Source organism: Odontesthes bonariensis, chromosome 3 (genome assembly GCF_027942865.1).
Source record: "Odontesthes bonariensis isolate fOdoBon6 chromosome 3, fOdoBon6.hap1, whole genome shotgun sequence".
Taxonomy (NCBI): domain Eukaryota; kingdom Metazoa; phylum Chordata; class Actinopteri; order Atheriniformes; family Atherinopsidae; genus Odontesthes; species Odontesthes bonariensis.
In genome coordinates, this window is record NC_134508.1 from 15,421,842 (window position 1) to 15,430,846 (window position 9,005).

A 9,005-nucleotide genomic window follows, 5' to 3' on the forward strand; every position below is an offset into this window, starting at 1 on the left:
CGTTCTGATAGATCATGTAAACTCTTAAAATGCCAAAAAGTAGGACTTTACGTATGACAACAACAAATCCTGCAGACTGCAGCTTTAAGCCTGTGTAGGGTAGAAAACGATGGACAGACGGCTGGGTTGTCTTTTTATGCCGATATATGTCTGATCTGAATGGGAACACAATGTTGTAAAAAAATTATTGCAAAAAAAAAAAAAGGGTTGAGCTCACTCACGTGTACAGATTTAGTCAGACTGAGAAGTCCAGTTTGCCAGAATCTGCATCACCCTCCAACTTTGTTAAAGAAAGATTTAACTTCCGCATATTTAATGGAGTTATTCAGCAACAGTATATATGAAATAAAACACTTCATGATAGGATATAATCTAGCAGGGGAAACGGAGTCCGGCAGACTGATAAATCCATTCTGCCAGAAACTGCATGTGCCCCCACCCAACCTCATTAAAGAGAGATTAAAGTTCCTCATATTTACTCCAGTATTGATGGATTATGTGACATATGTGTTAAACAAATAAATAAAAAAGTTACAATGAGACGAATCAGACGATACTATTTCCAGCAAAGGTGAAAGACTACTATAGGGAAGTGTGCCATAGTCTGTATCTCTGATTCACTACTGTAAAGAAAGACCACACTGCTCCATGGAAGATGATTCACTGCGCATCATAGAGAAGGGATACGAATGATATTTGAGTAATGAAGCAGGATGTGCTGTGTTTGCAACCCAAAACATCTCATGTGTGAACATAGAATGAGGATATGACAGACTGTATGTCCACTGGGACTGCATGCAACTTTCTGGTACCTTAAAAGCGCTATAAGGCCATTATCATTACAATAATTACCATTTTCCCTTTAAGGGAAATGTGGACTAAAGGTATAATATACTGTGCACAGCTTTGTATTCACCTATATTTCATATCCAGTAAACTACCTGAGCCAACCAGAGTGTCATTATCTTGACATGACACTAGGCTAAAGCATATATTTTTCTAAGAGCTGCAGTGACTTTGTAAAACCTCACCGATTGGACATCAACACTCAAACAATGAATTAGAATACCTACACTCACAATTTTTTTTCTGTTTACGTGGGTGAAATCAAAGGGTAGTAATGTGGCTCCAACTGGACTGAGTGACTCTTTTTCTGCTGGCTGTATGTCGTTCTCGTCCAGAAGCACCACAGGTTTGGAATCAGTGGCCCCCAGTGTTCCATTTGAAGCCATAAAAACGATTCGTCTGGCCACTGGTTAAGATTTCAGATGCTTTGCTGTTGCGTTCCATTGTAGACGTTTGTCAATTTTACATTAAAACTGATCAGTTATAAATATATATATATGTTTATATAGTCTGAAATGACTAGCTGTGCATTGTTGGTTGATAAAGGGGTGCAAAGGGGCTCAAACCATTCTAAAAGCTACCTCTTTGACCTCACATCTGATGATAAAAAATTTAAATTCTTTTCATAAAAACAATACAATCACAATCCAGTTCAAACAAGATATTGTCATGTCTAAGAAGTCCCACTAAGTCATGTTTAGTTTTTGTCTTGTGTTGTCTGGCTTACAGTTTTATTTGACATTTACCTCTTGTTTCAGGTAACTTGCCCATTCCCTTTCTGTTTCCCATTGGTCTGATTGTTTGTCCCGTCCTGATGGTTTCCATCTGTTTCCCATTCCGTTATGTGTGTGTGTGTGTGTGTGTTGGTATTTATAGTTTGTTTTCCCTTTATCCTATGCCAGTTCTTGTCTTATTTAATCAGAGAATATACGCCAGTCCATGCCACGTTTAATCCCGAATCAGGTTTTGCATTCTTTGTTAATGAGCTTTGTTTATTTCTATAGTCATGCCTTATGTTAATACTTTGTCTACCTCAAAGGAGTTATTTTCAGTTTATATTTCATCATTAAAGATTGTTTATTTGTACTTTGTCCTCCGAGTCATGCATTTGGGTTCAAGTCCTAGTTCAGTCGTGATGGATATCTTCTCTCTGTTATATCTCTTTAGACTTTTAAATTCTGTTTTATTTTCTGGACAAAATTATCCTTCTGGATCTGCGGGTGTTGAACAATCTCCCTGGTTTTCCAAAGAACATAAAAAGAAGAAAACTGTAAGTGTGCACCATAATTTTCATCTGAAGTAAAAGACTATAAAGGCACAAAGGCTAGCGGAACACTAGCCTCGTTATCTTCTTATGAAATGTCATAGCAGTCTCAATGTGTAACAATGTCCCAACTGTTCATATTCAAGGCATCTGTGCACTCAACATTGTTCAAAACATTTTAGGAGGACAGCCAACAGCAGGGAGACTGAGGAGGGACAGGACGACAGTGTTGTTACTGTAAGCACACCATTTAAGATCAGTGACCTGGTGATCCATTTAAACCTTTGACATTTTTCACGAGAAGTGTTCATCTCTGTGTTGAACTGGTCTTCAGCTGTTACTTCTAAACTTTTAAAATTCAATTTGAGATTCAAATTAAGCTGGCATATACATTCCATTTAACTCTTTTAGAATCACTCAGCAAAATTTCAAGACTTTTCACCTATTTACATTCTGCTTGAAATCCTTTTGTTGTTTTTAACCCTTCAGCTTTTCTTTGCTGACACTTCTGCCATTTTTTTTCTGCTTCTGCCAGGTCTCTGCAGTATTTAAGCTCCCTGCTTCAACTCAGTCATTGTCAGATCCTTGCTATTACTATCTCAGTTTCAGTTTCTTGTCACATGTTTGTATTTCCTGCTCTGCTGTGCTTTGTATGAGTTCAGTATTTTTCCATCTCCGGTCATTTGTGTATTTGCATTTGGGTCCGTCAGCTACATTCCTCCCTCAAACCTTTACAGGAAAACTCTCGAGACAGAAAACTCTCTAGTAGAAAATTTACTAATATAGCTTGTGCAATGTCATCTGATGTCAAAACAAAGTTGAGCTATTCTGAGTCACTTCAACAGTTTATGGAAAAAATATTCCCACTTTGTGTTTTTTTGCTTTGTTCTTTTTCTTTGTCACAATGAAAAGTAAATTCACACGATCGAGAAATACCAGAATTTTAAGGCATGGGGAATCATTAATCGGAGGATGGGTCTGATTCAATGTTTTCTAAAAAATCCTATTTTAAAAAGCTAATTGAAGGGCTCAGAAAGACAATTCTGACATCTTGCATATCTGTCATTTTACAATGGCTCAGACCCATCCAGCTAATTGTGTTGTGCACTTTAAAGTCCACATGTGTTTTAATCTGGCAGAAACTGGCCTCTGAAGATAGTTACAGAATCAAAATGTTGTCATAGAGCTGCAGCATTTTGTACAAAATGTGTTTTTCAAAAATAATCCAGATTCTGTGAATGCTGCAAGTGATCCATCTGTGCCTCCACCCTACATTAGCCAAGAGGTTAAATGGTATAAAAAATTAAAAATGTTTTTTGATTAAAAAGTCAAGTATCTTACCAAGTTTGCTCCCCCAGTTTAGAACATAATCAGGCGCCCATGATTGAAATGATTCTTTTCTGCTGCTATCTTCAGATCATGATTTCATTATCTCATTGTCCGGGGTGTCTCAAAACTTGTTTTCTTGTGGTAACTAATTAACTATGATGTAATCAGAAATATCATGCCAGCGAACACTGAGGACATCTTGACAACTGAATCAGAAAACTTTAATAACGTCTAAAGTGTTCCTTGATGGTGTCTCATGAAAACAAAAAGGCTTCATTTCTAAGACGATATGATCCTACAACCTTATTTCAGGAAAATCTGCTTTGTTAGCTAAAGATAACAAAATAACAAGTTTGTGATCTCAAGATGAGAGTATTACAATAAATCACTGCAGGTAGGGCTGTTCACAGCTTCTGTACTGAGGGGACTTGAATGTAATGACTTTTGTATGTTCATTCACTTGAGGAATGTTAAAGTGGAACGCTCCTCAAAGTTGGATGTCTGACTTGGAAAGCCAGAGGAACCTCACCAACCGCCACAAATGTCAACATGGCTTCCCTGCACGTACAAAAGTGGTGATAGCTGCATAAATAAATTGCTCATGAGCACATCAGTCAGTTTTATGACAAACTAAATCAGTCACACATCATACTGTCCAACCTCAGGGAGTGAATATGTTGCTACAGTGTTTGCATGCGGAAAATTCAGTGTAACCTGCTTTCAAATGGATACAATTTGCTAGCCGTAGTCAGCGAGAACTACTACTGGTTTTCTGCCATCTTCTGAGACCAATGGAAGTAATCATGACATCTCACCATGTTCAAGTTGGCAATTGAAAAAAAAGAAAAGAAAAAAAGTTAGCTTTTGTTTGCATAAAAAAAATCCCTCTATGAACAAACTTCCCTGTTAACATTTAGCTGTCGCCATCTCAGTTATTCTGGAGCCAGAAGCAACCATATTAAGACTAAAGGCAGTTGACAAAAATGTGTATATTCAAGGTGTAATATCTTTCGAATTGTGGAATAATTGTCAGAGGGTCCACCATCACACTGATGAGGAGGACTGATTCTAAGCGAGTAAGAAAATAAAGGCTTAATCAAAAATATCCACTGACTTAATATTTCATGAAAGAAGTTAATGCTTTTTGACTGGGGGTCGTTTGGAGTCAGAGATGTTTAAGGCACTTATCCATAGGCCTTACGTCTAAAGACTGGTCGCCGCAGCCATCTTTTGAATACAGTCGATGGCACAATGACAACATTTTGGGCAGGTATGATAATAATAATATTTGCTAAAAATGTGCAAATCAAACAAAATAAAAAGTTAAGACTGAAGCTGTAAATATGAAGGGAAGGGACTGTATGAGATAAAAGGATAACTAAGGTAATTATGGATAATCTAACCATCATTATGTGTGCATTTTTCATTTGGTTCTGTAACAAAATTTGTGTGCTTTTACCCTACCAATCTGATGCGATCTGATCATTGGACGAGCATTTTAAACAAAGATAAATGTAAGGTCAACTCTGATCTGAATGAGTAAACAAGACCTCTGAGCGTGTGTACAAAAATACTTGGCAATCAATACAGACTCTTGATTGTACTGTCAGGTGGGAACACACCACTGTCTGGCCTGCCTGAGTGGCTCCAGGGTGGAATTGAAAGACTGGTGCCTGCACACATGGGGGTGAAGGTTTGTGTCACAAGCCCCAAAGACAGAGACTTCTTGGTGTGGAGTGGAGGAGCAGTGCTGGTCAACTTACCCACCTTCAGCTCTGCATGGATCAGTCGGCATGAATATGAGGAGTGTGCACCACAGATTGTCTTCAGCAAGTGTTTCTGAGATGGACAACTGTATGTCCTGCATGTTATTTCATCAAATGCAAAATACACTGCCCTTTTACAATGCCTTGGATTGTTCTGAGAAATTATGAACCCTCTTAAATATTTATCTCTTTTATGTGCATTTCTGTGGAGCTAGTTTTACTCTGGTAATCAGAGTGGATCTCGTTGGGTCCTTCCTGATGCCTGCAGGTCCCCTGCATGGTCTTTCAAGAATCTCTTAAATTTAATTTTGGGAAATGAATCTGTCCCACAAATTTAAGCTTAAATGTTTCATTGTTTGTGGTCGAGGAACTTGAATTGAAGCTGGCCTTTGATTAAGGTTTGCCAACTTTTTCTGAAAAAGCATTGAGGGTCAGCACACTGAGGGGGTGAGTGTGCCGACTCCTGTCAGTGTGTATTTAAACAAAGTAAGTTCAGTAAATCAAAATCAAATCAAATTTATTTGTATAGCACATTTCATGTACAAACAGTTCAAAGTGCTTTACATAAAATAAAAGCATTGCAGCAGGGAGTGCAAGAAGCATTAAAAATACATAAAATAATATAAAGAGAAACAAATAAAATCATTTAAATGAATTTAAAATCAGGCAACAGTCTAGATAAGTTAAAAGATATTTCATGCATAGACACATGAGAAAATAAATGTTTTTAACCTGGATTTAAAAATGTCTACATTTGGTGAAAGTTTAATCTCCACTGGCAGTTTGTTCCACTTATTTGCAGCATAACAGCTAAATGCTGCTTCTCCATGTTTAGTTTGGACTCTGGACTGGACCAGCTGACCTGAGTCCTTGGATCTAAGAGCTCTGCTGGGTTTATATTCTCTGAACATATCACAGATGTATTTTGGGCCTAAACCATTCTGGGATTTGTAAACCATCAGCAGGCTTTTAAAATCTATTCTGTGACTGACTGGAAGCCAGTGTAAAGATTTTAAAACTGGTGTGATGTGTTCAGATCTCTTAGTCCGGGTTAAAACTCTAGCAGCAGCGTTCTGGATGAGCTGCAGATGTTTAATGCTCTTTCTGGGAAGTCCAGTTAAAAGAGCATTACAGTAATCGAGTCTACTGGAGATGAATGCATGGATGAGTTTCTCCTGGTCTTTTTGGGAGAGGAAACCTTTAATTCTGTTGATATTTCTGAGGTGGTAAAAAGCTGCCTTGGTGACAGCTTTGATGTGGCTGCTGAAAGTCAGATCTGAGTCTATCAACACTCCGAGGTTACGAACTTGGTCAGTGATTATAAGGTCCCGAGTCTCAAGATATGTACCAACGCTGACCCTCTTCTCTTTGCTACCAAACAGAATGATCTCAGTTTTGTCTTCATTTAATTGTAGAAAATTATCTCTCATCCAGGTGTTTACTTCCTCCAGACACTGACGCAGTACGTCTGCTGGGCTGCAGTCGTCCGGTGACAGAGACAAATAAAGTTGTGTATCGTCTGCATAACTGTGATAATTGATGTTAAAATTCTGCAATATCTGATCCAAAGGGAGCATATACAAGTTAAACAGAAGAGGTCCAAGAATTGACCCCTGGGGGACTCCACAAGTCATGGCCACTCGCTCAGATTCATAGCTGCCAATAGTAACAAAATAACTCCGGCCTTCTAAGTAGGACCTGAACCAGTTAAGGACCGCTCCAGAAAGTCCAACCCAGTTTTCCAGCCTGTGCAACAGGATTCTGTGATCTACAGTATCAAAAGTAGAATTAAATATTTATATGTGTTAGAGTTGAGCGATTGTATTGAAGTACTCTGCCTTCAATACCATAATCCCACAGCATCTGATCAACAAATTGGGCCCACTTGGACTGAACACCCCCCTGCAAAATTGGATACTGGACATTTTAGGGAGAAGCACTACAGAGAGGAGGTGAAACTTTTTGTATACTGGTGCAGCAGTAACAACCTGCTCCTGAATGTGGAGAAAACCAAAGAACTGGTGATCGACCTCAGGAGGAAACGGCCCATGCACACCCCGCTCTACATCGAGGACACTGCTGTGGAGATTGTCACACACATCAAGTTCCTGGGGGTCCACATAGCTGACAACCTCACCTGGTCGCTGCACACCTCCTCCACTGTCAAAAAGGCTCACCAGCTCCTGCACTTCCTGCGGAGGCTGAAGAGAGCCCACCTCAGCCCATCAATCCTCACCACCTTCTACATTGAGAGTGTGCTAACCAGCAGCATCTCTCTGTGCCTTCCTGTCTGAGCAGCGCCTCAGACAGGAAGGCACTGGGGAGAGTGGTGAGGTCAGCTGAAAAAATTATTGGGGTCACGCTGCCACCCGTTGGGGACCTGGCGAAACAACGCTGCCTATCGAGGGCAACAAGAATCACCAGGGACCCCACTCACCCCTGCCATGGACTGTTTTCTCTCCTACCCTCTGGCAGAAGATACCGCAGCCTGCCATGCAGAACGGTGAGGCTCCGGAACAGCTTCTACCCGTCTGCCATCAGACTTTTGAACACCTGCAAATACCCTCAGACTCTAACATTATTTCATCTACCTCTGTTTATCTATTTATTAAGACTGTTTGCACATACTCACGCACAAACATATTTATATTTATACTGCCTCCTTTTCTCTGGCCTGGTTTTTATTCTATATATTTATTTTTTAATTATTTTACATTCCCTTAGGATATTTATCCAACTGTTTTTGTCGTGGCCAAAATGCATCGTAATTTCGTTCTGCAGTGCATCTCTGATGTTATGTTGAATGACAATAACAGATTCTGAATCTGAATTTTGTCACAAAATACAGACATCAACCTCTAGGTGGCACTAGAGGAAAAGTTATCAGTTTCTCTGAGCAGTAAAAAATTAGTGTTTACACATTCTCATTGAAACATTCTCTGGGACATAAAAACACAACAATGTGCTACATTAGGATGTAATCACTGAAAACTGACTTCAAAGTTATGCACTCAAAATGTAACAAAAAATGGTTTTGGGGATTTCATCCGCTGTGATGTCATTTAAAAACTATCGGTGTCCTCGTGTCCTTTGCTTTAGGCTTTTTGAACATGTTTAGTTAGGATAAGCATACTTGGACTCTGTACATTTATACTGTAAAGTCCAGATAATGTGTGACTTTGGAGCCCTCCCTTTAATCAATACTTTCTGTTGTTTTTTCCCCCCCATAGTCTCCCCAAATCTTGTTTTTTTCAAATCTTATTTTGAATCTAATTTATTTTCGTAATGACTAATAATTGTTTTGTATATATCTATCTATACATATATTTGTGTAAAAACGACTATAAACAATAAAAACAACAATTTATAAATATCTATCTATCTATATATGTATAGATATATTTTTTTATTAAATTTTTTTAATTATATTTTTTTGCTGCAGCATTATTTCCTGTTTTGGGATTGATTAAGATTGATGAAGTACCATTCAATTCAAATCAATTAATTTCAAGTGAAACTGTGCAGTTCACATGGAAAATGCTGTGGAACGTGCACAAAGGTTATCAAGAAAGCCTACGACTGATTTTCTTTAGGAAGAAGTATCTCTGGTTTAAGGATCCTCTTTACATTCAATCTAAGCACTGCAGGCTGATTTTTCTAAAAATGTCCTCATTGGTCAAGGACTTTCAGACATACATAGTCATTGGAGGATCTGCCTGACTGTGTGTTTTGAGCATGCCCGAGAGGAGGGGGGTTGGATTAAGGCTATAAATTGCCGTCAGACCCCAATGGTTATGTGT